This window comes from Syngnathus floridae, chromosome 6 (genome assembly GCF_059516105.1).
Source record: "Syngnathus floridae isolate MCC-2025c chromosome 6, RoL_Sflo_1.0, whole genome shotgun sequence".
Classification (NCBI taxonomy): Eukaryota; Metazoa; Chordata; class Actinopteri; order Syngnathiformes; family Syngnathidae; genus Syngnathus; species Syngnathus floridae.
Genome location: NC_142418.1, coordinates 14,432,122 through 14,459,732, shown reverse-complemented (window position 1 = coordinate 14,459,732; position 27,611 = coordinate 14,432,122). Strand labels below are relative to the sequence as shown.

The window sequence follows — 27,611 nt, the reverse complement described above, 5'->3', positions numbered from 1 at the left end:
TTCCTTTGAGGACACCTATGAAGTTGAACCTGCAAAGAATTTCAGGATTTAAAATAAGCGCCTGCGTGACCACACCTCCACACACAGCGAGGAAAAATCGTTTCGACTTTGGGCTATGACAAAAAAAAAAAAACACATCAAGAAAATATTATTAAAAAAAAAAGAGTATTTCCTCCCAAACACATCTTGATGCATGACCCTGAACGGCGGAGCGTTGTATCAAAGTGCCATAGCAAAGTCATTTCAATTTGCTGCTTGACAATTTATCTCGGTGGATGAGAACGGGCTCATGAACAAAAGCAGTTTCCTAAGCGCCGGGGGACGTTTAAGAAGAGCACATAAGCCCCGCCGAAGCGCTCTGATAGATTGCGTTCCCGTGCAATGACACAACAAAATGCCTTTTCTACCACTCGCAGTGGCAAAAGAATTTGGACGGGTTTGTTTAAGCGGCGGGTCACCCGCTTTCGTGAGCGTTGCCCCGAGCGCTAATGACGCCAAAATGCAAATATGACTCGAGCGTCGTGATCATGAGAGCAGAAGAGGTTTGGGAATGAAATGTAAGGAAGACTATCTATCTATCTATCTATCTATCTATCTATCTATCTATCTATCTATCTATCTATCTATCTATCTATCTATCTATCTATCTATCTATCTATCTATAAGTCAATTAGATAGCTAGCTAGCTAATTGAAGAAATGGGGTTTGTTTATTTCTTGAGCACTTAGGAGAAATAAACAAACCCCATTTCTTCAATTATCTATCTATCTATCTATCTATCTATCTATCTATCTATCTATCTATCTATCTATCTATCTATCTATCTATCTATAAGTCAATTAGATAGCTAGCTAGCTAGCTAATTGAAGAAATGGGGTTTGTTTATTTCTTGAGCTCTTTTACTTTTGCCAAGTCAGAAAATGAGCCGGTGGCTATGAGTCATGAGCTACGCGGCGTAGCTCAGACTTTACGAGCGTGACAAGGTGGAAGTTGAGTGATCGCTTATTCATGACCTCTGCGCAGCCACCTGGACCCTCTCAAACTTTTAAAAGTGGTGGTTGTGGTGGGGCGTTTGCGTGGCTGGAGTGGTGTGACGGAGGTGACAACGTTGGGTGGGGGTGTGATAAAAGGAGTGGGGCTGGCCATCAAAGGCGAGAAAATGAAATGGTGTTTGACCTTGGCCCACGAGGGAGGGCCTGCCGCACAAGTGCAAAGTACTTTTGGAACCTGCCAGATTTTCCCTGGCGATGGTGGTAGTTATCGACGGGCTAGGGGTGGGATCAGGTGGGCCCGATGAGAGGCGATGTAACCCGGCCAATCCCGGCAAATAATATCGCAGGAGTGCGTGCGGCATATGGTATCGCTTTCATTGCACGTGGAGTGATTGCTCCTGATGCGAGGTAATGGGCTCAGTAAATCGCCCAGGCCGGCCGAGCGGCCGTATGGCGCATTAAGATCCTCCGGAGTCGTCTGCCTCCCTCAAACTAGGCTACATATGCAAATGGGAAAATAAATAATTCAAGCGCTCGGCGTTCCCTCACATTTGGCGCCAGCCTCGTTGGCGGGATGATGCGGGAAATTGGAGAAAATTGCAAAGACTCCATTTACCTGGGATGCTCCGTCAGATTTTGCAGCATGATGTTTGATTATTGTTGCATTCGTGGATGTATGTACATTTGGAGCCCTGTTTGGCATCAACGATTTGATATCCAAGAAAGTGCAGCGTCCGAAGAAAAACAACCAATAACTGAAAGGCGTGACTTATGCAGGCACAAAATGATCAACCTTTAAACTTGTTGCTATGGTGAAAAAGGCGCTTTTCTGGGCTAACAAGCTAATGCTATTGAAAATGTTGAATTGGTGAACATAATATGAATCATTTCCGTTATTTTCTATTGGCCAAATAAGTAGCGGTAGGTCAGATAATATATTTTTCCTAATTTTGATAAGCTACTTTTGTTCTTTCTGCTTTGCCTGTCTTGAACCGTTTGTAATGCTTTTACGTGTTGCGCTTTTGTGAAGCTAACAATTTTGTGGGCTAACAAGCTAATGCTAAGGACGCTTTTGTGAAGCGCATTGAGTTATCTTGGCTCACAAATGCGACCTAGCAATAAAGCTGCCTTGGCTCGCCTAGCCAAAGTTGTCCAAACGTGTGAAGGTGAAGCAGTCAGACTATGGCGCCAATTCGGGCCCAAAGTCACCCGGAAAATTGTCGTATCCGCTTCACCTAAGACCCTAATTAGGAGAACCGCTATAGAAAAAATGAACGGAAGCCTTTGGAATATGGTTGTAAATGCCACGCGAGTCTTGCTGCCGCACGACTCGCATGACAAGACCACAAAGAAGGACTCGAGAAAAAAAAAAAACAAAAAAAAACGCATGTCCACCACTAGCACCACTATCGGCCAGCCTGTCAGCACACGTGTTTCTTTTGCGGCCGCACGACAAGCAAAGACAAGGTGGCTCTCATTACCGCAGGATCCCCGGCCCGCTACCTTTATCGGACTCTAATGAGAGTTCTTTGCCGCTTCTGTGAAATCCCTCCCAAGCCGAGAGGAGTCTTCTCCAACTTGCATCGACGAGGGATTTGCGGCGTCTTTAAGCGCTCGCGGGGTGACCTTGTCAGCGATCCACTCGTGGCGTGTGAAATACCTCCGTCTTCTTTTGTCCAAACGCCAGATTGGGCTCCCTTTAGTCGTTTTCGGATTAGTCGGCCCGCTCCGATTCGAAGCTTCTCCTCTTCTATCTTTACGACCTGGACTACTGGGAGCCCGAGATAGCGAGCTAGCGAGTGAACGGATGCAAGGACAGCTTAGACGAGTAATTTTGCCTTTAATTGCTTCCAGCTCCCGTGAGACCCTTAGCGTAAGCGCGCTGAAAACTGTTGTTGTTTTCCTCCTTATAATCTTTGATTGTATGAAGGTCAGCGTTTATTTTTATTTTTTATTTGAGAGCAGGTGGATATGAGAGAAGCATTGTGCGTTGCCCTTTTGAGACGTCCACCGCGGCTACTTTGCTGCGCATGCTAATTTATTGGCCTTCGAATGGTTTTCTCTCTTTTTTTTTTCTCTCTCAGTCCTCGTTTCCCCGACCTGTATCAATGGTGTCATTATGTTGGGTTTTATCTGACTAATTACGGCTTCATCTTGCGGGGCGATCTCTCCGAGGACATGGATTAAGTATCTCTATCTCGGCGGCGGGGACGCCTCGGCTCGGCTCGATCTTCCGCCTCGACTGCGGGGAACGCAAAGAAGCAGCGGGAGCGCTAAATTTGAACGATCTTGAAAGATGGAAACCCCCCCCCAAAAAAAATCAAAGGAAGGCTTCTCACCTGACAAGCTAGATGATTATCGGTTTTATCAGGAGGCCAGGGGAAAGTGGGGCAGTGCCCCAGCTAAAAGATCCCCGCTTTATCTTTGGCTCTTTCATGTAGTTTATTTTACAGATGGAGCGATACGTTTTTTTTTTTTCAGGGCTGATATTTGGAGCCTATACTGATTTGCAGTAAAAGGAAAAATATTGGCAAACATGAATGAATGAATAAATGGACGAACGAACGAGCGAAAGAAAGAAAGAAACAAAGAAAGAATAAATAAATAGAGATGGCCAACTGGCAGCCACACTTTGAATAGCTCCTTAATTTAAAAAATATGTATTGGTGGAAAATAGAAACAAGACCTTCATTTTTTTTTTTTTTTTTTTTGGTGTGTGTGTGTGTTCTGTTTTTACCAGCCCTGTTGTATTTTCTTCCTTTTCAGCGCCTTGATGCCAAGCAAGCAAGCAAACATCTCTGCATGCCATCCCGTCTGGTCGATAACTTGAAATCTGACCTCCCGTTTCCTCTTCCTGCAATTTCTCTCTCTTCAACCCACAGTCTATTTTCTGTCTTTTTTAAAATTTATTTATTCTTTCCTTTGTCCACTAGCTACTCGCAGGGATGTTAGCTGCATATTTGAAGCTTTTTGGGCGCTAAATGCTCCCCGTTTAACGGAAAGCAAAGCCTCTGTTGTCTCGAATTACATAATGAAGGGGAAAAAAAACAACAAGAGTGATCTTATGAAGGGAACACGTAATGGGCTCCAAGCACATTTGCAACGGCGGGCATACAACGACTCCACCGCGTCATATTTTCGTTCCGTGACAGGGTGGAAAGATTCAAAACAGCTCCCAGTCTGCTGCGGCGCACTTGTATAGCCAACAAACAAGCATCAAAACATGATTACCTCGCTGTGGTGTCAATCAAAAGCGGGCAGAAATCTCTTCTATTGTGTTGAGCCACATTACAGTCCACAGACGCAGGCCTAATAGCTCGAATTCATCACGTGGGTCCTCGGTTATTATGAATTTGACTCAGTGTTGCGCAAAATGCGACGACTCACTCTTTGTGCGTTGTACACGCTACGCTGGTTGTTTATCAGCAGGGTATGATTAGCGCTGCGCTGGCAAATGACAATATGCTTGTCACATCTGCTCCACCGCAAACATCCCTTCCATCGTACCGAGCACATCGGCGGCTTCCAGTTGGGCGGCGCCACGCTTCGACGGCCACGAGTGATATTCCGGTAATGAGCGCTTGGGTTGCGAGCCGCCGTTCAGGGCTGCCACTCCAAATGAGCTCTCCACGCTCCGAGTGGGTTTGTAGAGCCTCCGTTGGGAAACGGAGCGGCCATTTTACACCCAGGCGGGACTCGAGAGGAGCTTTGTGTGGGTGGACGCTCGCGGGACACTTCATTAGGGACGGGTCATTCTTCGCAGAGGATAAAGAATGGACGCCTGACTGAGTGCTAGCCCGTTATGGCAGTTTCCATTCTTTGCTTTGGCTAACTATGTCTGATATCACATCACACACTCATACAGGCACAACCACCGTTACTTAAAGTTAAAGTCCCAATGATTGTCACACACACAACTGGGTGCGGTGAAATTTGTCTGTCTTGAAAGCATTGTCAGTGTTGAAATCTGCCCGGTAACAGCCATCGATTCTTCCCAATGTTCTCCATACAATTACCCCCTTCGGGCGCTTGATGAAGACGCCTACTGTTAGAAAAAAAAAACCTCTCCAACCCTTGACCTTTGCACCCTTTGCACAATCACTGGCTGGTTTTTATTTTAATGAGGCGGAGCCCAACTGATTTATGGCGGCGTTTGCACGAAGCCCCGATGAATCACGGCACAGCGGAGGACGCCGCGTTCAAATGGAACATTTGACAGAGAAGAAAATCCAAACCGAGCCTGATCGATGCCATTTGACGACCTTTAGCGAACCTCAGCCGTGTCTCCAACAAGGCTAAAAACAAGCAGACGATGATTATTATTGTGCCGGTGTTTGCGCTCCTCTCAGCTACTTTGAGTAAAAGCGGGTCACGGTGGGACGCGGTTATTTATAATCTCCATCAAGGATTGGCGCATGATTGCTTCGGTCCGCCTGTTAACTTGATGGAGCAACAATAAACTGAGCGCATTTCAAAACTAAATGTCCTCAAGGAACAAGGACAATCAAATCAAACATTATATATTATAAAATAAATATTAAATGATTTAAATAAACAAATAATTCAAAATAATAAACAGAGATAGATATAGAGATAAATAAATTAAAAAAATTTGCAAAACACTGCTGCTCCCGAACGTTTTTTTTTTAAGCTTCAAGCGGATGAGCTCGTGGGAGAGCGCGCTGAATGTGAATAAATGAATCTCGATTGTTTTTTATGAGCTGCTTCAATCAATATGAACCCTTGAACTTGCAGCAAAACACAAATGCTACAGTAGCAAAACAAAGAGAATATCTGGGAAAAAAAAAACAAAAAAACAATGTCCCCGCCACATGAACCTGCAATATAAATTAATAATTCAAAATGTCAGCTTTGGATTAGCGTATACAATAATTATGTTAATGCTTGCGACACGACGGGATTTGAGAGGGAAATGTTCGCTTCCGCTTTCGGCGCTGACGGAGGTGAAGTCGGGGGCAAAAGTGCGATTGCACGCCAGGTTGAAGGCGGCGCTCAATATCGGCGTGGACTCGCCGGCTATTTAGCAGCTCAGGCGACGAGCGTCAACTCCTTGATTGGTCACCGTAAGCGATAAAGCGCAAAGCTGTGACGCTGCCAGGGGACTTAACGCTAGAAAGAGAAGACACCTTTGTTTCTCGTAAGAAGACGCGAGAAGAGAATGCTAGCCAAACATTAAGAACGGCTTGTCCGTGCCGGAACAACGAGGCACTCTGAATCAGCTGCAACCACCCAAAGCCCCAGTCCACAACAAGAGATGACTTTAAGAGCTCATTGAGACTTTTTCCAAAGGTTTTCATGACAATAACCGAAATCAGTTTGCAGGTTCTTATGTCAAGAGCACGGGTATGGTAGTGCCCAAAGTGGTGCTTTAAGTCTTTTAGCCCATGATTTCTTTTGAATCACTTGATACACACTTAGTGGCACCAGAAATTAACTCCTTCACTGCCAGCACAGTTAAAATATATGAGTGACGTCTATAGCTGTCAATGGTAGTGAATGAGCTAAAATGAAGAAATGGAGTGAATGAGTTAAAATGAAGAAAAGGAAGAAAATATGCCGCTCATAATTTTTGTTTTTTTCTATCTGTGTAGTACTATGCAGCCACAGCTCAGAAGATGATTCAGTCCTCGCCGCAGCTTCATGCATCCAGCCGTCATCATCTCAACGCCAGCCAGTTGTATCAGAACAATAAACATGACAATCGCCACGCCAACGTCAACTGGGAGCTAATCAACACCTCGTCGATAAAGCAGGTGTCAGGTTTACACCCGCCATAACGCCCGCATCTCCAGGAGCGGCGCAGGTCCGCTAATACCGCTTGCCACTTGACTGTGTCACTGCGGGGCAAGCCCGAGATCTGTCACCTCGCACTAACGTCAAAAGCCGTCCGGGTCAGTAAGGCGAGAGGAAACCATGGCACCTCCGTATCGGAAGCGCCGATCAGCAGGTGGCGACTCGATAAGAGGATGGTGTCGACGACACGTGAGGGGCCGAGGATGAGGATTGTTTGATTCCTCCTTCTTCCTGCAGGATCAGTGAGGTCAAACTTATTGATGAACGGCTGCCAAGGTCACCATCCGCGCATTTGTGTCATGCGTGCCGAGGGCCTGCGGACTACAAAGCCGATCAGGCGTCTAAAAGCAGCCAAGGCATTGATCCGCAACCTTTAAGCCGGCCGCGGCCAAAGCCACTTCTCGAGGGTCGTCTAGCCAGAGGTGGGCGGAGAAATAAGAAGGTCTCTTCAATATAGTATGACTCCATTAAAAGCTAAAAATAGACATCCAAAATTCCCAATGGTCACCACACGCCCCTGGGCCCAACAATATCGCTTTCACCAAAAGTCACAAGCCGCTAACCTTAGCATCAACCGCTAATTTGTAAACCTTAATAGCTTCTTGTCAACTGAGTGAAAAATTGCATAAATAAATAAGTTACAAAGATACTTGTGACACGCCTGTCTGGCTTTCGTCAGATTTCCCGCCACAAATCTACACGTACGGTTCTGAGGAGCATGTTGGCGTCTTTATTAGCATTGTTTTTAGCATTAGCATTCTTAGCCAGCGGGAATGCCTTTTTTGTTGTCTTGTCTTACAATCGCAAAAAATATTGACAATGGAAAACAATGGTTTAATGCTTTTCTTCATATGTTTAGCTTGTAGTCTGAAATCGAAAAAGTTCCCTTCCGACTTTGTTTTTACACTCCTGGAAGCCTTTTGGCACTGAAGCTGGTGCTGACGTTTTTAAAAAAAATTTTTACATCAAAGACAGCATCATACATTTTGCGTCAATGCAAATGATGCCACACCCTTTCTTGCCTGATGCCTCCTCAAACGGCGACATTTTGGGCACATTTATTTATCTATTTTAGTTGGTGGGGGGCATATTGGACATCACACCTCTTTGTGTGCTGCCTATCATGGCTTTGCCCTCCTCTCCCTCCCTGAGGCTATTTATAACCTAACAGCACTTTATGAATGTCCGCAGGAGCAGCATTACACAGTCTTGTGATACTCGGGCTGTTGTTCTCAAAGACGGGCAGCATCGCAAAGACACATGCAAGGGCTGGGCGAGGTGGGATGCTGATGGCGGGTCGGGTGGGGGTTAACTTGTCATGCAGCCAAGAGACCAAGTTTCACCGTCTTGTAGCTGACAATGTGATATCCCAATTGTTAGGCAGGAGGGGGGGGGGGGGGGGGGGGTGTTGGGGGGGGTTGGCAGGGGTTCATCAAATGCAGGCTGCAGCCCATTGAACAGATAAGCCATCTTTGCAGATGAGGCTGCCAATGTTATCGCAGTGGCGAAGATTAATATGGAGCCTCCATAAAGGTGCTGCAATCACATTCACGGGACAATTACAACGTGATTAATGGCTAAATCCCTTCTGCACACACACACGCGCTCGCACACACTTGGACACACTTACATGCTTGCTGATGATCATCTGATCAGATTACCTGCCAAAGACGCGCCTTCAACCAAGACTGACGCGCCTTCAACCAAGATTGACGCAAGTCTTTTTGATTACTCTATTTTTGTCTAAGATAAAAGTCGCCGGAGCCTGATCTGTCATTCAAGGGCGCGCGTGGAAGAACTCACCTGCTGTGGTCCTCAGCGCCGCTGCTGTCGAGCATCCTTTCGCATTTCCATTCGCGCGACAGCAAGTCCGAGCGAGCCCCACAGAGGAACGCACGCCACCACTACCTCAAGTGCAACACCTTCATGCGTGGGAGGAAGGAGGGAAGGGGGGGGCGAGGGCAATGTTCTCTCCCGTAGCGATAAAAACAAAAAAAAAGAGACTAAACCAAGGAGGGGACAGCGAACATCCGTTTTGCACGACTCCCAGACTGTGCGTGCGCGCGCCCAACGCTCCGTCCCGCAATGAGGAGAAATGCAAATGCGAGGTGGGATGGATGGAAGGACGGGAGGGAGGGAGGAGGGAAAGGAAGGAAGGAAGGGAGGGAGGGAGGATCCACTCCCACGCGTGGCACATACACACAGTTGTACAAAAGCCTCACACAGTTTTTTTGGTTTTCATTCCACGTTTTTTTTGAACGAATGAACCTTTTTTTTTCCGCACTAAAATCAACCCACACCATTCAAATCACGCACGCGCGTGTCCCTCACTGTCACCCCGAAGAGCAAATAAAGCAATGGAATCAGATTAAAGTACGAGGCAAAGATGAGGGTGTAGTTCCATTAGCGACAGCCTGGTGGTACTGTGGGCTTCCGTTCGTGCCCGTCTGATGCTTCCAGCGCGCGCTCAGTTTGACACACGTGTGTCACTGAAGGAAAGTTGAAACGGCAAAAGGAAATAAATAAATAAATACATAAATAAATAAAATATTTTTCAAATTGCTTCGTGCGCTGTTCTGTCTGGTTAAGTTTGTACATCCACAATTATAAGAGGTCGTGTGCAACCTCATTATTTCCTTTATTTATCTGAATGTTAATTAACATGAATGATGGGAAATGTTTTTCAATGATTTATCTTTGGCATTTGAATGGGGGTGTGTAGACTTTTTCTATTTACTCTCCCTACCCTGGCTAGCACATTCCTTCCTTTGTACCTTGCCGTCTACCGTTTCCCGTCCGGGAGCTCTTTCCGACTCGTTTCCGACGCACCTCGCTGGAGTGTCGGATCAATCGCTTCCACTTTGCTACCTCGGAGTCGATGCTTTCTGACGGGTTTGTAATCACGCCGTGGCGGGATTAGCAGAGGTTGGTGGGAGGACAGCAAATTGGAGCCGTTCCTCGGCTCTTCGTTAACACTGGCAAAGCCTCCGCTCGGGCTTCCGCGGGCCCATTTTGGAATGATTAGTCGGAAGAGGATCCAGCCAGGGTTTGAACCGGTCGGTGCGAGTTCAATAGGAAACGTGAGAAATTCAGTCCTCATTACAGGCGGAAAGTGTGTTACAAGTCAAAGGCGTTTTTCCCTTTGAGAGTAACAAGAATAGTCAGTTAGATATTTGGAGACGAGATGAAAGCGTTCGCTAATTATAACGTGTCACAGTCTCCAGTTGGACTTTGTTGGAGGAGTGCTAAGGAGTCATGATCAAAAATAACTTTCTTAGTCTAATAAAGTAGATTGGGTAAACAGATTGGGTAAAAAATTGGGTAAACAGATTGGGTAAACAGATTGGGCAAACAGATTGGGCCTCAACTAAGCCACCGATCAGTAACAAAATAAATTCACGTTAGTACCGATTTTGAATATTTTTGCCACATTTTATTATTCTCAAATGATTATTTTGGTTTAGGTTTCCATGATGGACAAATTAGCTTTTGGCCAAATATGGTCAAGACATCCAGGAAAAAGCAGTTGTGGCAATATCTCCAATCATTTCTTTTCCTACCCATCTATCGCTTAGCTTTTATCAGCGTGAGATGACAACTTGATGACATTTGTAAAACAGCTTTGAAAGGTTTCCAGCAACTTCACATTTTACCAAGAGTCATCTTCACGCCTAGGGGCTGGGGGGACGACAACAACAACAGACTGGTCCATATGTCATCTGGTCTCTCCCTCACACGGCACAATAATACCACTAAAGTGTTTGTCTTGCAGTGTTAAACTGCAACGTCTCCGCAAGCGTTTTCCGCCCGCCCGCCCGTTTCGCCGCGGACCCTCGGAGCGACCGGAGTCATTCAGGCGTCACAGCTACATGTAAATGTCATCAGCATCAGTTCACGCATGGCCAAGAGACTCTTGCCGGAGTTCACTGCGTGTTCCCTTTCACTTTAGGACTCTTTCCGTCCTCTTCTGGTGTGTGTGAAACAATTCCTCTAGGGAGGATGAGCTTCTTTCCAGATCACTAGGCAGACCTCAGCTGAGCAGATGTTGATGCTCAAAGGTAAGTTTGCAGTTATACTTGACTAAAAAGTCGATGGAGGATCGAGCCAGGAAATAGTTGCACGAGAATCAAGTCAACTTTTTTAAAAAAGAAGGAAAACGTCGGACTATTGACGGGAAAGCATTCTTATATGCGAATAGTATATATAGGAATAGAAAACAAATACAAATAAAATAGAAACGCTAGTTCCACTAGCTTGTCAACTTTTTTTTTAAAAAAAGTGTTAAGCACGAGGAAAAAGTCAGACTATTGCCAGGAAATAGTGTATACAGAAATATATAAAAAATTGAAAACAATTTGAGAAAAAAAAATATAAACTGTAGTTCCGCTAGCTTGAAATAAGACAGGTATCGGCACCTGGTATCGGTTCTCACTGATCTCTAGTTAAAAACCAAACCTTCAGTTTAATTTTTTTTTTAAATAATCATAATAATAATGACAGCCCCTCTACACAAATAGATCAAGGTACTGCTGTAATTATTAAAAAAATATTTAAAAATCCAAGAAATCCAACATTGGGCTTGAATTTGCTTTTTATTTTCTGCTGTGGGCTATTGCAGTCCTTCCTCCTCCTCCTTCTGTGTTTGCCGAACGTAAAGAAGAGAACCAAAAGGGTGACAATCATCTCCGTGAGGATGCATTTGATGAGCGGGCCGAGTTCTGGCGCGGCGAAGAAAGCGAGGTAACAAAGGAGAGTGCCTCCACGGCTTTTCAAAGCATCAATAATTCATTTGCTCGGCTCGGCTGTGTTCCTCGGCGCTGGCACGCACCTTCGCCCTTCATCCGCCTGCGTCCACAGCCTGAAGGCTGTCACTCACTTACACACACACACAGGCGATAAAGCGGCCATTGTTATCAGAGAACGACCGTCCTGCCATCTTGGGTCATTTGCAAATCGAGGCGCTAGCCAGACGTTCTTACGCTGGAGCTGGTCGATCAAACGCTAACAAGCGTCACTCGCTTGAATCGTGTCGACAGGCGACGAGTCACGGCACGTCAGCTTAAAACATTTGGCTCTTAGAGTTGATGGCCACCATACAGCCTTCGTGTCTCAAATTTGAGCTTGTAAATCAACGAGAAAAAAAAAAAAAAAAGGCAAATGCCAGACGGAGGAATCTCTGAGAAATATTTGTCTGCTCAAGTGATGAAGAGCATGTTTACAAAGTGCTAAGGTAAAATCTCACACCTCAAGAGCAGAAGCAGCCCGTTTGTCGCCATAGCAACCGACAGTCAGTCAATCTTCGGGGACCGGGCGAGAGTCAGAGTCAGAGCGAGAGTCAGAGTCAAAGTTTTTTTTTTTCCCCAATCGACAGTCAATCTTGACATCAACTATCAGTCTCGCCGTTTATCTTACGACTTCTCGGCAAAGTCCAACCCTCAAACCAACGACGCAAATCTTACTTGCTAGCCGTTTGCGTCATCAATAAATTGTTGTTGTGAATAAATTGCCGGAAAGCTCATTACGGACGGTTGAATTATACATACGAGCTAAGAGAGGGTTTTAATAGACGTGCTATCAATCTCTTGATGGGATTACTCATGCCAAATTTACAACCTCAAAGATCATTCCAACAGTGAAGTTGAAACCATGGTGACCAGACAAAGCACTGATGAGAAAAGCTCTGCTCTCATAACCCTTCTTGGAAACAAGCCTGAGTATTATTATTTTTTTTTTTTGGGGTTCATCCATCGTCGTGCCTCCTCGCCTGTCATCTTCCGGCACAGACAATGGCTTGCTGACACCAGAGCCTCTTGTAAAAAATGTCGCCACTTCTCCACACGCATTTAATCGGGCGCCGCATCGAATCCCGTCCCGGTTTTCCAACGAGGAGGCGCCGTCGCCCGGCGCCGTTCACCAGTTGTCGTTATTCCGAGTGCTCCCGAGGTCACAAAGCATTCCGCACCGAAATATTCCAAATGGACAAATACATTCAATCACTTGAGGTTGGAGGGAACGACGGGAAAATCAAATCGGTGCTGAACGATAGAGCGATTGCACGCCGGGGAAGATTTGATCTCGTTTTCTCTTCGGCTTAGGTGAAAAGTGAGCAATCGCGACTGTGCTAAACTGCGGCTTACGAGAAAAGGCCATCGGACGCTGGGCCGTCGGCCGCTTTTTTAGGTACACCTCCACAAATGATCTTTGAAACAATAAGGCTCGATTTATTGATATTGCGTCGAATTTTTGTTTATAATTTTCTTGTCATAAAACGAAATGATTCAATTAAATATATTTAAAATGCGAGAGGTATCGGGACGGAAAGAGTGAATTCTTGCGCTGGTATCAGCTTGAAAAAGTGCAGTGGAATATGATTATGAATCATAAAAGATTCACAAAATCTCAATGGTGAGAGTTCATGCAATTTTGTTGATGTCACACATTTTCAAAAAAAGCATAAGTATGCGAGGCTCCCCTCGTCCCCTGATGCCTCGGGCTTTATTTGCCTGGCGTGCGGGACTAATGCAGGTCGTGCATTTAATACTGTCACAGAAAGCCTTGAGTCATGAAAAGCCACGGTGCCAATCTGCAAGAGCGGCATCTTTAAAAAAAAAATAAAATAAAAAACGGTCCCTCCGACCATTTGACTCACACTGCGGTATTAAAGAAAGAAATAAAAATAAATAAATAAATAAAATAAATGAATGAATGAGGCCAGCAGTGTGCCAAATCGGCCCGCCATCTTCCCGACCTGAAAAAACTGTCATCAATGGTGCAAAAATGTCTGTCATTCTTTGCACATTAGCACGTCGGCGGGGCATCAAAAATCAATTTTTGGTGAAACGTCACCTCGTTTTCTCAGCGAGTGAGTGACGAGCCGGGCAGCTGTTTAACCCTCGCGCACATCCCGCTCGCGCTTAATAGCACGCGTGTGACGCCTCATCTGAACAATGTGGCCACGCGCGCTGGGGAATATTTCATCAATGTCATTTTGTTTCCATCATTCACTCCCCCCCTCGCCTCCCCTCGCTCGCTCGAGTCGATCCTGTATCTATCGAGAGCGTGTCCTCCAGAGACACATGAAATGGGATCTTTCGGCAGGTGCCCTAAAGCTGCAGATCAGCCGTTGTCGTTACGGGAGAAGGAACTGAGGAAAAGAGTTGCACAATTTGCAGACTATTTTACCCAAAACGTCCATAACACGCATTAGCATAGGCGGCTAACAGTATGAAGTGGGCGCTACAGCCAGTTCCAAAATTTGTTGATGTAACGTCACCACAAGTGACATTTAAACAGATCAGACTTTTGGTTTTGCTTTTTTGTGAAGATTATGTCCTTGGAAAGTGAACTCTGTCGCCGACGACCACATCGTTTGTAAACAACCAACCATTTTGCAGCAGGGATCAATACCAATATCAACTACAATCAAGATTCATAGTCTCGTACAATTTAGAGTTTCCACAAAACCTAAATTTGTTTAAGTTTGGATTCGAAAAACAAACCTAAGAACCGGGCCAGCTGTACTTCTACGAGCCTGTTGTTCTCTCTGATGACATCATCCAGTGTCAGGGTTTATCAATCAGCCAATCAAAAGCCACAGCAGTCTCGCCTCCCCTCGCTTGATTTCCGGGGCATTTATGTTATATTGGAAGCAATGTCAGTCAAGCGACACCACGTCGCGTCGGCACAACAAAAAGCAGCAGACGCCGACCCAAGTTTGGAGGTCACCGGCGGGGGAACACTTGAAAACTAACATTTCTTTTTCTTGTTTTTCCCTTCTCGGTCGGCGAGGATAGATGCATCCCGGATGCAAGAACAATTTCACAGCAGCGTGGAGATTCTCAGCAGAGCAAATAAACCCATTTAACCTCTTCAACCTTTTCTACCCTGCGGAGGCAAAACGACAAACACATAAACGCTTGGACGTCGGAACGCAGTCCCAACACACACACACGAATTCTGGAAGCGATGGCGACAACAAATATTGGACACTTCAATGTAGCTTTTTGTTGTCCCGCGTCTCGAAACAAGTGTCGATGCACTATATGGCAAATTGAAAAAACAAAAATAAATCAATAAATACACCAAACAACAACAAAAAAAAACCAACAACACAGGCGGGGTTAATGCTTTGAAACTTGTACGTTCCGCCATCTCATCAACGTTGGAACTTTGCTGTTGTGTGATTTTCAATTGTCATTGTGCAAAAACTATCGAAGCTCAGGGACGTGTAATTACGCGTCGGCGCTCGCACACCAACACTCGACTTTGTCGCCCATTCAAGATGAGATTGCCTCGTTTTGCGCGGACTGAATTCGCCCCATTGTAGCGATTCATCGCTTCGCTGCTGCTGAATGAGACGAGATGCTCGTGATTTGATTTGCCTTCTCGCGGCTTAAGCAGAAGGAAGGAAGGTGGGCGTCGCCGCATTGAATTCAAATCAGCACGGCCAGGCAGGATTTGTAAATACTTAACTCCACTTTATTCATTGAGCACATTCAAAAAAACAACTGCAGCAGCGACCGAGTGCTCTATATAATCATATTAAAAAAATAAAAGCATCGTATTTTAGCTACGGTATTTATTTTAGATTGTCAACGCGCATGCTTGTTACTCGGCAACGGACAAACTACGTCTGTTTTTTTGAGAAAAGATTATTCAAGCTGGTTTGTTTTTTAATTTTGCGATATCTATTATGTTGGATTTTATATACGGGCACTTTTGTCACAGCTGTGCACATGCTCGATAAATAAAGTTGACTTGATTATTAAAGTAAGGCGAGCATGCGAGACATTTTTTTTTTGGGACTCTGAATTATTTATAGTTGTTTGGTTTATTTATGTTGCGCAACGTCTCGGACATTCTAATTTGCGAGGCGCGATTGATTATGTGACACGCCAGTCCTGCCCACCTCTTCCAGAGTGTGCCAAATGGAAATTAGCAGAGCGTTCTCGCGAGCTGGACGAGCGAGCCACTGTGTGCCAAGTGGGCGCAATGATTGTGAGGAACTTCCATAAAGCTGCCGAAAAGAAAGAAGCTAATGATTAAAACTCGTAATGACCCTGAACGCACCACCTGCCGCGCTGTCCACTGATGCGTCTATTTTGCCAATGATTGATGATGCTTGCCGCTTTTCAATGATCTCCCGTCTCCAGATCATTAAGGCACCTTTTGGCTCCGGCATCGCCGCTGTGACGCACGTCAGCGCACGTATCGGGAAAGCATCCTTCACGTAGCGCAGAAACAACTGGCAACAAATCGCCCCTCAATAGGCGGTAAATGACTTCTTGGCAATCGATTGTATTTTTGTGAAAAGCAAAACGTTCATGTGCGTCTTTGCTAATAAGACGTTTCCTTCCTTGGAAATGGAAAAAAGCCAGTGAACGCTTAAAAGGGAGAATAAAAAAAAATAGGCATAATGGAAGTCGACCATTACATGTGCAATTAAGCAGCCTTGAAAAACTCAAATGCAATGTATTAATTTTCTTTTTTGCAAGTAGCTTCCCTGGCATCAACTTGCTGGAAGGGCATAGCAGCAGCGACGACTGCTGCTTTGCAATTTATTGGCTGTATCTAATGGCCTCTTTTTTTATTTATTTATATTTGTGGCTTGTATCGTTGCAGCCCAACGCGTCCAACGAGCCAGCACGGGGACACCTCATTTCGCAGATGTGTAGCTGACTGCGACTTGCCAACATTGAAATTCATTGACAGAATTAAAGCAAGCCTCTTGCTGACACACGTCTACTGGGTCAACAGGAACAAACAGTACAAATGGAATGTTGTTGCTTCCCTTGAGAACTGAATAAATAAAATATAAAATTAAATATAAAATAAGTAAATAAATAGCAGGAGAATCAATCAATAAATAAATAAGTAAATAAATACATCAATAAATAAAGCTGTGTGATTATGATCCCATTCAGCCCCAACTTCACAATAACCTGAAGAAAATAGGGGCGGAAAATCTGGCTGCAAATTTCGCTCTTTGCGACCATTCGAACTGAAACTACTGAGTTACTGGCTGTAAAAAAGTACACAATTCCAGCAATTAACAGGCAACTGGCTCATTTTGCAGGCTGCTGTAAGACAGAGGCTTACAACAAGTAGTCCGTCAGGGTCCGGTCGCACAAACAAAAACCTTTTTAATTAAAAAGCTGGGATTGTTTTCCTCATTTGTTTTCAACTAGCCAATTAGAGCTGCCGATGGAAGCTTCATTTGAGCCGGTCTGGCGATTCATACCCTTGAGCAGCTGCCACCATTTTATTGTGAATGTAACTCATCCCGCGAAATGTCTGACATTTCCCTTCGCCATTAATCACCTATTAAACTTTTGTTTTTTATTCCTACTTGAATCCCCGCGCCCACCAGCAGGTAGCAGGTCTAGCGACTTGTTTGGACTATAATTTAAATGATCGGTGCTTTGTGAGCAGCGGTTCATTTGGGGTACTGAAATTATGCAACAATAATCATGGGATTTGGGAGTTGCTGAAAAAGTCAAAGCAATCCTGTGTGAATGACTCAAAGTCGTCACTTTAAAGCTGTATTAGGAAGCTGTCATCAAGTATTGCGGGAACAGCACCAGGTAATGCGGAGCTAGGATTTTCTTTCTTTGGGGGGGTGGCAAGGATATCTCAGGGGCTCCAAAAACCAACAAATTACAAACCCAAAATATTCTCCAGAAAATGCTGATGAATATGTTGCCTATGGAGGATGTGGAAAAAAATTCCAGGAATAATTGGAAAAGCCTGGGACCTGGCAGGGTCCAAGCAAATTCCTGGGGGTAGCGGAAAGTGCCCTTGTGCCCCCCCCCCCCTCTAGTGGCACCAAGTAGGACTTAACAAATTGAATAAATGACTTGAGTCAAATATGAGCGTCGACTTGCACTTCCCCCAAATGAGTGCTGCGTGTTTGTCAAAAGCAACTCCGCGTGACCCACATTGGGGTGATGTTTGTAAATTGGCATTCAATTATGCTCGTTAGTCTTATTCCATAAAGCATTCACGTAACATGAAAAACACATTCTGATCAACATGCAGCCTGCCCAAAGGCAATTTGGGGAGCAAGCGTTGAAATGAAAGTCATCTAAGAAATGCATTTGTCAGACAGCCGCGGCGGCGGGACACGAAAATGCAATAAACACGCAAGCACGCTGTTTTGCTAGCACGGCGAGAAGCACGGACGCTCTCGTTGCAGTCACGAAAAGAGAGCGCACGGGGTGAACTGGCTCGCTTTGATGCATTTTTTGAAAACGGCGCATTAAATTTGTTATGTTAATAATATAATATTATTATTATACGTCGAGGTCTATGGAACAAAAATAAAACATTCAAAGTAGCCATCTTGCGATATTGCCTGCCGTTCCTTGGCTCATTCTCCACGTTTTGCAAGCCATCTCTTGACGAAGAGCCGAATACTTGATGCGGAATCCGTCTCTCTGACTAAGCTGCTACCGGGCCGGGTTTGACCGAAGGCCGCTGACCTTCATGTTGCTGATGCTTTGCAATCACTTTAAAAGCTGACTTTATAGACCACAAAAACAGATTAAGCCTTTACAAGAGGAAGTTTCCACTCACACACACACATACACTGACACACGCAAAATCTGCTGCCAAGCTAAATCCTACAAACGGCCCGAGACGCAAAACTATTTGATAGCTCTACTCAAATTCCGGCAGTTCCAATCCTCCCGGTTCTGACTTTCTTTTTGTGACTGCTCGTTCATTTAGCGAACACCATTGTGTATTTTTTCCCCCCTTCTCATTTTAACTGAATATGATCCCAGAGTGAGGACGTTTCAGATACAAGATGAATGAGCAGCGAATATCCATTTAAAGGGCTGTTAAAACACATATCATAGACCCGAGAGATTAATTCAGTCAGACATTTTAATATCACTCAAAATAATGAGGCACACACACACACACACGGACAACTAATTGTATGAATGCCTTTCATTTTTAGACACAAAATAGCATCGAATATGTAGTTAGCCATTACCGCAGCAACCGTTGCCGTCTGAAGTAAACATTTGCAGTATGTTTGGCATAATAAGGATTTTTGTTGCTATCAAAAGTGAGTCTTTGAATTTGATACGTGACTTTGTGGGGACAATGATTTGGAGCACAAATCAAAGAAGCTGCAAATCCGATAGAAGAACGATTCCTTTGGAAGGCTGACCTTGGATTCTTGTGTGGAGTGGTGCAGCCCGGATTAGGAGAAATCTTCGGCAAACACACATTTTGCTCCGAGAGATGGGCGCCTGTTTTTCTCCCTCAGCTTTATTACGGAAATGCAAAACAAGGCGAGTTGCGAAGTGCACAATCTTTGCCTATTGACAGCGCTGTGGAATGGGAGGGGAGGGGGGGGTCTTATCGTTTTTCTTTCCCTGCCAAAAACTAGGTCAAGCTCAAAGCTCTGTTGGAAGAAAAGACTCGCAAAAGTCAAGCTACACTCGCCGACTGATCTGCCCATAAATTTATGGACATCTGTTTCATGCTTTTAATTGTAATGTACACAAAACAGTGCAATTTACCCTTGTAAAAATTAAATTTTGCAAAGGACAAACGGCAGCGATGTCAAACTCAGATTATGTCACCGACTCATGTATGCAAGAGACTCGAAAGCTGTGCTGAAAAATAAAATCCAAAAAGATACAACGCCGCCCTCTACAGGGATCTGTTAGTCATTGATTTCTATAAATTATATTATTTACTATTATTATATTAAACTATATTCATTTAAAGATTGTTGCAGTCAGCAGTTGAAAAGCGAACTTGTACGTCATTGGCAGTAGACTGTTGCATTTCAGTTTCTGTTGCAAAAGTATTGGAACGGCATCCTAATTCCTTTGTTTTTGTCGTATTCTGAATACGAGTACGACAAAAACTGCATTCTGAATATTTCATGGTATTTACAAGCAGCCGTTTCAAACAACACGCGACAAAGCACCTTCCGTTTTTCAGATGAGCAAAAATATTGGAACATTGGGTGGGTGTTTCGAGTTTGACAAATTCAGTCACCGACATTTAAAGTTGAGCTTGTGCGTGATTAACAAAAAGTCTGAGCTCAACAATCTGCAAAAGAAACGAGTCAACAACAACACACACACACACACATACACCCAAAAAACAGCATTCCGTGTGGTCTAGCGGCTCAGCATCAGAACATTAGTGCAGGGCGTGAAAAAGCTTTGCAAGATCTCCTAATCACTGAAGCGTACTTGTAATGCTTTCATTGGCTTTTCCGCACACCAGCTGCTCCAACGAATTCGCAAGTCTTGGTTCGGATCAAATGCAACCTTGGCAACCTGTTGCTCTCGACCACAAGAAATAAAAAGCACAGCGGCCGTACTGCGTGGCACCGGCATCAACAAGAGAAGCCATCTGCATCCACAGGCGAGGCCACCAATGAAGCATTTGTAGCCGAGGTCACAGTGCACAAGCAAGCGCGCTTCCTTCGCTGTTTTTAAAAGGGCGAGCATTGAAGTCACCCAAACAACACGGAGGGAGTCCCATTTGCATACAGCTAAGAATGAAAATGCAATTAGTGCTTCGTAAGTGCTCCTTTGGGATCGATAAAATTAAGCTATCAAGTGTTGATGCTGTAAGAGGTTGGAAATAATAAATAATATGAAATATTAACTCGTTGACTGCCAGTTGTTTTCAAAGCCGAGTTCCCCATAAAATAGAGCCGATCTCTCGCTAGGAAAAAAAAAGAAAAGTAAACCCAAAATATTACCAGTAGACCCAAAATATGACTTTCTGACCAAAAAGCAGAGAGAATGAGCTTTTTATGAAACAGATTGAACAGAGGCACTTGTGAATCTTCCAACACGTCTTCCTCATCGTGACGAGTCGAGATTCCTAATTTTTTAAACTCCTGCGGAAAGGTTGCGCCGATTTCAAATCCATAAAATGCCAACACCGCCATCTACATCATTCACAACACTAAATTTCACAAACCAGCTAGCTGAGACCCTCTGCCACATCTAACCATTTAAAAAAACATGCCAGCAACATGCCAGGCTGGATTCCAGTCGGCCAATAAACACGTCACATCAAGTCAAATTGTGTCTTCCGAACAAAACAAAACAAAAAATGTCTCAAAGTTTGAGAGAATGCATTCTAAAATCTCTACTTTTGTCACAAACATGTCTTTTTCCTGCCCTCTAATAGCACCATTTGACCGTACTCAAAATATCATAAAAAAGAATGAAGAAAGAAAAAAAAATCGGTCTTGTTCCCGTCTCATACGTCTTCAGTCAGGCGGAAGGCCGTCCGTCAGTTTTACTGCATGTCGACCTCCCCTCGAAACGGCGCCGATGACTGATGGGCCTAAGTGCGACTAAATAACTACGGCGGGGGATGATAAAATCGTGAAAACACACACGGCAGGCAGGAAATTGGCCATTTTGAAGCCATTGACACAAAAGAGCCGAAGTGATAGCACAAAAAAATGTCTGGGCCACTCCATAGGGAGGCGGTTCCAGTCCACTGGACACAAACACCAACCTAATAGGTCCATTTTTTTTTTTTTGGGGTGTCCTTTAGGGGGTCAAAGCTAAACTGCGCTCAAAGTCGTTTGCAGCTGAATTAAGGTGAGTAAATCAGGCAGTCCATTCAGACGCAGTGTAATCAAACAAAGTCGGGTAATGAGGACTACTAAATCTCAAGGAAAATACTTTCCCGGGGCTTAACGAGCCAACGGAATATCAATGATGAGCCGCTTTGAGGTGACGATGGCTGGATTCACATTACGACAATTTGGAAGTGAAATAATGGGCGAGACATGTTTTTATGTTAGTGTCACTTTAAGCTTTGTGGTGTCACCGACCGAGATGACGTGGCTTGACGTTTTCACAAAACCAAATGGTGGAATTTAAAGTCATCCCATGGTGCGGCACAGATGGTGTGCGTACAAGCAAGTGTGAAAAAATGATTTAAAGGCTCCTAAATAAGTGTATCTGTGTGTTGTCAGAAAGTGTCAAATCACTTTTGGGAGAATCAGGAGCTCAGAGATTAGCAAGTAGCTTTGCTTGGGGGCCATGTGCTAAATTGATGACACTCAGCCAGCCGGACAAGTTGACAAATGCAAAATAGGGGCCCGAAATGCTTCGATGTGTTTTGCAATGATCACGAGGCAAAGTAAGTTTGGTTTCAATTAGAAACCTCGGAAGAACAGCTATGGATTCTTTAGGTTCTCGTTTTACAACAGCGTTCTTTTCCTATATGCCGAAACAACTGTCGTCTATTGCTAAACATATTTACAGTAAATATTTGTATGAAAAACATGTTGCGGCCAGACAATCAAATAAATACAGTAAGTATGGGACTAACTCAGTCAAGGCTGTCCAACATAAGGTTCGGGGACCATTTGAGTCCCCGCGACACAAATACAATGCACCCGAGAACTTCGAGTACGAAATTTACTTAATAGGGCTTTAACAGATATGAAAAAAACGATATATGGCTAAAACAGTCAGAGTGTCAAAGTGGATTCAAGATGGCCTCTCTATAGGCAGCGGCAGCAGCATAATGTCGTGCCCGAGCAGTGCGGCGTTACTTACAGGAAGGAAATGTGAGCGTGCTGCTTCTAACGTGGCGCTGCAGCTGACGGCTGTGCAGAGGAGCGAGAGGAGAGGCGGGCAATGATGTGTGCTGGGGTCCCCTTAACCCACATTGCCTCCCCGCGGTCTCATGGCCTCTCCCACCAATCGGCGACCTGCAGAAGATACAATTTGTTACATGAAAATGATGCCGTCAAGTCAAACACCTGGGGCAGCGGGAAATACTCCTTTGTGGATATTCTAAGTCAACACAGTCCTGGTTCATTTTAAACATGAGCAGTTATGAGGGTGTGCACACTTGTGCAACTACGTTCAGTTTTATTTTTACTTCCCCTCCAAAAAATATATGTCGTTTCAACTGAGATGTACAGGTTAGAATTAAAAGAGGGAAAGTTTTTAGGACTAATTGGCTGTACGGCTGTCATTATTGAATATTGAGAATCGATGTCGATTATTCTGTTCGATTATTTTACATTAAAAAGTAGCTAGTTTTCCTAAAACCATTTTTTGTGGTTAGGGTTAGTGATTTAAAAAAATAAATAAAATTAATCGGCGATGAATTTTTTTTCTTTTTTTTAATCGATTGTGTTGGTTAATCACTTATTTGACGCCTCTAATTGGCCAAATGCTTTGTGTTCACCTCTCGCCTACCGGATGCGTCTTGTGCCATCACGATGACGGTGCTGTGACGGCAAACATACACATCCATAAGCAACGCCATCCAATTTTCTCACCACGAGCCACCAAACAGCATCTCAACATGTTTATTTGCAAGCGTTGTCATCGCGTACTCTTTGAAAAACGCCGCCTTGGCTCTCCACTTGTCGCCAGTAATAAGCACATGCTCCATTTCTCTCTCTGCGGGTGCGAGACGATCCTGCTTTGGCGATGTAAAAAAAAAAAAAAGATGTCGTTCGCAGCGGGGAGGGTTGGACACTACCACCGATGAATTATTCATTGGTCGCGGGAAGATTTGACGTGAAAGAGGCCCGCTCGGATAGATTTGTACATTAACGACGAGACGGAGCCAGCGTGATATGAAAAGCTCACATTTAGTAAATGCTAACGCAGTTAAATGTGAAGCGATGAACTTTTGCTTCGCCGGGCTTGCTTACTAACATCTGCGCTTGAGTCATTTGTCTGCACTAATAGAGACACCTTGTTCTTCCTCGGCAAGATGTTGGAGCCTTCAGCCGGCTCATTAGTGGCACAACAATTACTTTGCGAGTGTGATATCTGGCTGCGCCGCTTTGCTAGCTTCTGCAAATGTCACATTCCAAAATGCCCCGGCTGCAAATACGCACATACCCGTCTTGCAACTGGCAAGACTTAATTGTGCTTGCATTCAAGTAAGTATATTGTGGTGATGGGAACTGATGGAAATGCTTGTTTTGTTTTATTTGTTTTACATTTTGTACAATTAAATTATCTTGTGACATAATATTACCTAAAAAATACACATTATTTTATAATTATATAAATTTCATGTTTTTTTTGTTTTGTTTTTTTGTCTTGTGACATAATACCTAAATAAAATACAAATTATTTTATAATTATTCTGTTTTTTATTATTTCTTTTATTTTTTATCTTGTGACATAATATCCTAATTCATTTCAATATACCTAAATAAAATACATATGCTTGAAAGAGGAAGGCTTTAGTTTAAAGGCAACGACTTTCCTTGTTAGCGCGACAAGGTGGGCACGTAATCGAGCAAGGACGTGATTAAGCACCAGAGGAAGGAAGATGTGTCAGGCCCACCGATGCTGAATTTGCAAATACATTGTTGCCGCTCCGATGAAACCCAAAAGTCGGCTCCTCGTCAGCCGAGTATTTTAAGAAGCGAGCGGAGCGGAGCGGCTGATGGGGGGGAAACTCAGCACGTTTGTCTCGCTCGCCACTTGAAAGACGTCAGCTTGGCCATGCAAAAATTATTCCCGCCGCTTTGTCACACTGCGGAGAATTTCCGCTCTTGCTGGTGCTTCGAATAGAAAAGTGGTGGGACTGGCGACTAAACAATGAAGAGAATGCTAAACTGACATTTTAAAGATGGCAGCTTAAGCACATTTGCTATTTGCTTGAAATGAGTCCACCACATTAACTTCTAGTGAATCATTTTTGTTTTTTCAGTCACAAAAACAAATTTTGAAAAAAAAAAAAAAAAAACGGCAATGTTGACATTGATTCTGTTATGCCAACCTAAAATTTGGCAAGCTTCAACGGCTTCTACGTGAGACACAGCAAGGAAATCCGGAAATTGACATATTTGGGGGGAAAAAAAACAATCCGAAAAAAACGATCCAACTGACTTCTTGACGGGAGTGCCATACGATAACGCGTAAGAAATGCACGCCTAAGCAAATTGGGGCTCAACGGCATCAAAGCTCTCCAAGAAGAAAAAAAACCTCTCAGTTTCTATCATGAGCTTTCCATATCACCTCCGTAAGCTCAAGTTTTTGCAAGCGAGAGCTTGAGACTTGGACCCCACCCCCACCCTCTGCCACCTCCTCGCAGTGTCTGTGACAAGATTAGGCTATCTCTCCGTGTGCACATGGATGACTGACTCCTTGGGGCCGGTGGCATCGCTCTGGCATCCCCCCCGATCCTCCGTGCTCCGACCCTAGGCGGCAAACATTTCTATTTGCAACAGGATTAGCCCTCACCCGGAGCCACCTGATAGGCCAACGTGTCACCCGGGCGGAGGTGGTACTGCCCCCGCCACGCTCGAGGGGAATGCAGGCATCGCGGGGAGCGTCGGTGACAGCGCCGTGGGTTCAAGTGGATCCGGTGGACGAGCAAACCTCGGAACGGCTCCAGCTAGCAAACTCGAGTGGTTTGCTTTTTTTTTTTTCTTTTAATCGACCTACTGGGCATGAAAAGGTTTCATGGAGAAGCTACCTGTGCATTTATCTGATTATATATGCATTTTTTTTTCTGCCAAAGTATTTAAGTCGGCAAAAAAAGACGTGTGAAGCTTTTTCTTATCTCCATTGAAGGCGATACTTTCTGTCAGTGCTTTCTTCATTACACCAATATTCCCCCCTTATCTCGCCTCAGTAATCCCAACCCGCAAGGCTTCAAACAAGAGATTTGCCCCCCCCCGCCCCAAAGAAATGTGGTTTTAGAAAGATTTTTGCGAATTTCAAATGTCTCGTTTGACAATCTGATGCCAGGTTTTTTTCCTCCCCGTCTTTGAATTGCTGTGACGCTTCTGCTCGGAGGTGGCAAAGAGCTTTCTTTGCTCTTGTCTCTCAACAATTAACATCTTCAAGATGCCTCCTAGCAAGGTACTTAACCTCCACTGCACTCCGGGGACTCTTCATTGACCTGCTTGCCTGCTACTGTGCTCACAGCCTCGCAGGCAAGGTTTTTTTTTTTTTCAGGAGAGGGAGGGGAGAGGAGGTATAATTGGAATGGTAAACCTTGCTTAAGCACTAAACAGAATTTTTAATTATCAGGCAAAAGAGTAGGAAAACGCAAAGTCATTTCCGACGATGGCTATTTACTACGCTGTTTACGATGTGAAGTAGGCGGCACGGGATGATTTACAGTCACGGGCGTTCGTTGTAATTAAGCCGCTTGTCTCCCGGGGAAACGGCGACGATCACTGATGGGCTCTTTCGATAAATGACAACCGGGAGAAAAAAATAAATCAACATTTTATGACGCTCGTGAAATCAAATATACATTGAAAGATAAAAAAATAACATAAAATAATTTAAAATAAAATTAAAAAATAAATCAAATACATTAAAAAACTAAAAAATAAAATTAATAAAAACATTATTACGCTCGTGAAATAAAATATACGTCCATTACGCTTGTGAAAAGTGCAGTATGTGAACGTTAATGCGAATTTGAGGTTTATGTCAGCGCACAATAAAGGCAAACACAAATCAACCTTGCCCTCCAGACAATTCATGACACGCCAAAGTAATTACGAGCCGCCGCAGCCTTTCATGGTTCGCGACTCCTGCCACCCTTCGTAGCCTTTTCGTGAGTTTGTTTGAAAGTACAACATAATCAAGGTAATTAGGCCGACCTAGCAAAGTTTGGGTGATGGTCACATTCGAGGCGAGAGAAGAGAGGAAAGAGATACCACTCGGCGGCTGTCATGTCACCCCCCCCCCTTAATTAGGGTGGGCAGCAACTGGACCCAGATAAAAAGTGAGTGCCAAGGGAGCCAAGCAGGTCAAGTACGGTTTAATTAAATGATAAGCCATTAATCAATTAATCAGTGGAAAAAGGGCTCGGGCAACGTTAGAGTTAATGATTTGACTTTGATTTTGGGAGGTTAGCAAGATCAGATGTTAATTACTGATTTTTTGGCCCAATCATTTTCAAGCTATCAATAACAAATATGTCTGAAATCTTGAGACACATCGAGTTATTATTGTGAAAAACACAACACGACTTGGCACTGTACCCCCCGAAATATGCTTGGGGGAGCCATACATATACATATATATATATATGAATATATTTGGACTAGAGCACGTCACCCTTTTTTAAACACTTTTGGGAACAGTCAGTCGAAAAATGTGCTAATGTGTCTCTAAAGCCAAACGAGGCGCATTCAAACACTAAAAAAGTTGTCCACATCGCCACTGAGGAGTCAATATTGAAATTCTCATGCATCGCGGCCTTGCGGCAGCATCAGTATTGTTCCGTGCACCGGCGTCTAAGAACCTTCATTATAAGAGCACTCGTAATCTTGAATGCAGTATTTTGATTTGCGTCATTGATTTGAATTTGAAAGGACTAAGAATGAAGTCGCAGCATGGAAGCTCCAAACGGGCTCCCGCATCAAATCAGGTGATTTTGTCAAGACTCGAGTGCCGGACAGATGTTTCTGTGACGGATCTTTGGCGAGCTTTTCCTTCAAGCGTCCTTATCACAAAGGGTCGGGAACATAACATCGCTTTCTGCTGACTCAGCAGCTAGCCCTGCTATCGCCAATATATCATGTGTCTCTTGGCTTCAAGTCCCCCCCCATTGTTTTTTTCAATTTCCCAGCCAGTCCATTATGGTGAGTAAGCAAGTAAAAACAATCAGGCTTCATCGCCCACATGTAAACAAAAGGAATAATTCAGGAGGACATAAAACCCTCACGGTGTCTTTGGAGATGATTTGATGGTGACGCCGACTGGCGGCATTTATTTGCATTCTTCAAGTGATCCCCTGTGAAAAATTTGCAAGCGTTTTACATACGACACGGAACAATATTCAAACATTTGA

The 27,611-nt window shown here is 44.2% G+C and overlaps 1 protein-coding gene across 10 annotated transcripts in view; it reads right to left on the bottom strand.

Moving 5' to 3' along the window:
* Nucleotides 1-27,611, bottom strand: part of lingo1a (leucine rich repeat and Ig domain containing 1a) — a 163,661-nt gene that overhangs the window by 8,924 nt on the left and 127,126 nt on the right. For 9 of the 10 annotated variants that reach the window (XM_088378019.1, XM_088378021.1, XM_088378026.1 and 6 more), the window contains one exon: nt 22,373-22,527. The gene's annotated coding sequence lies outside the window, so the exon portion shown is untranslated. Of the gene's footprint in view, nt 1-8,609; nt 8,890-22,372; nt 22,528-27,611 lie in introns of those variants that run through there. The other variant, XM_088378030.1, reaches the window with a different exon arrangement.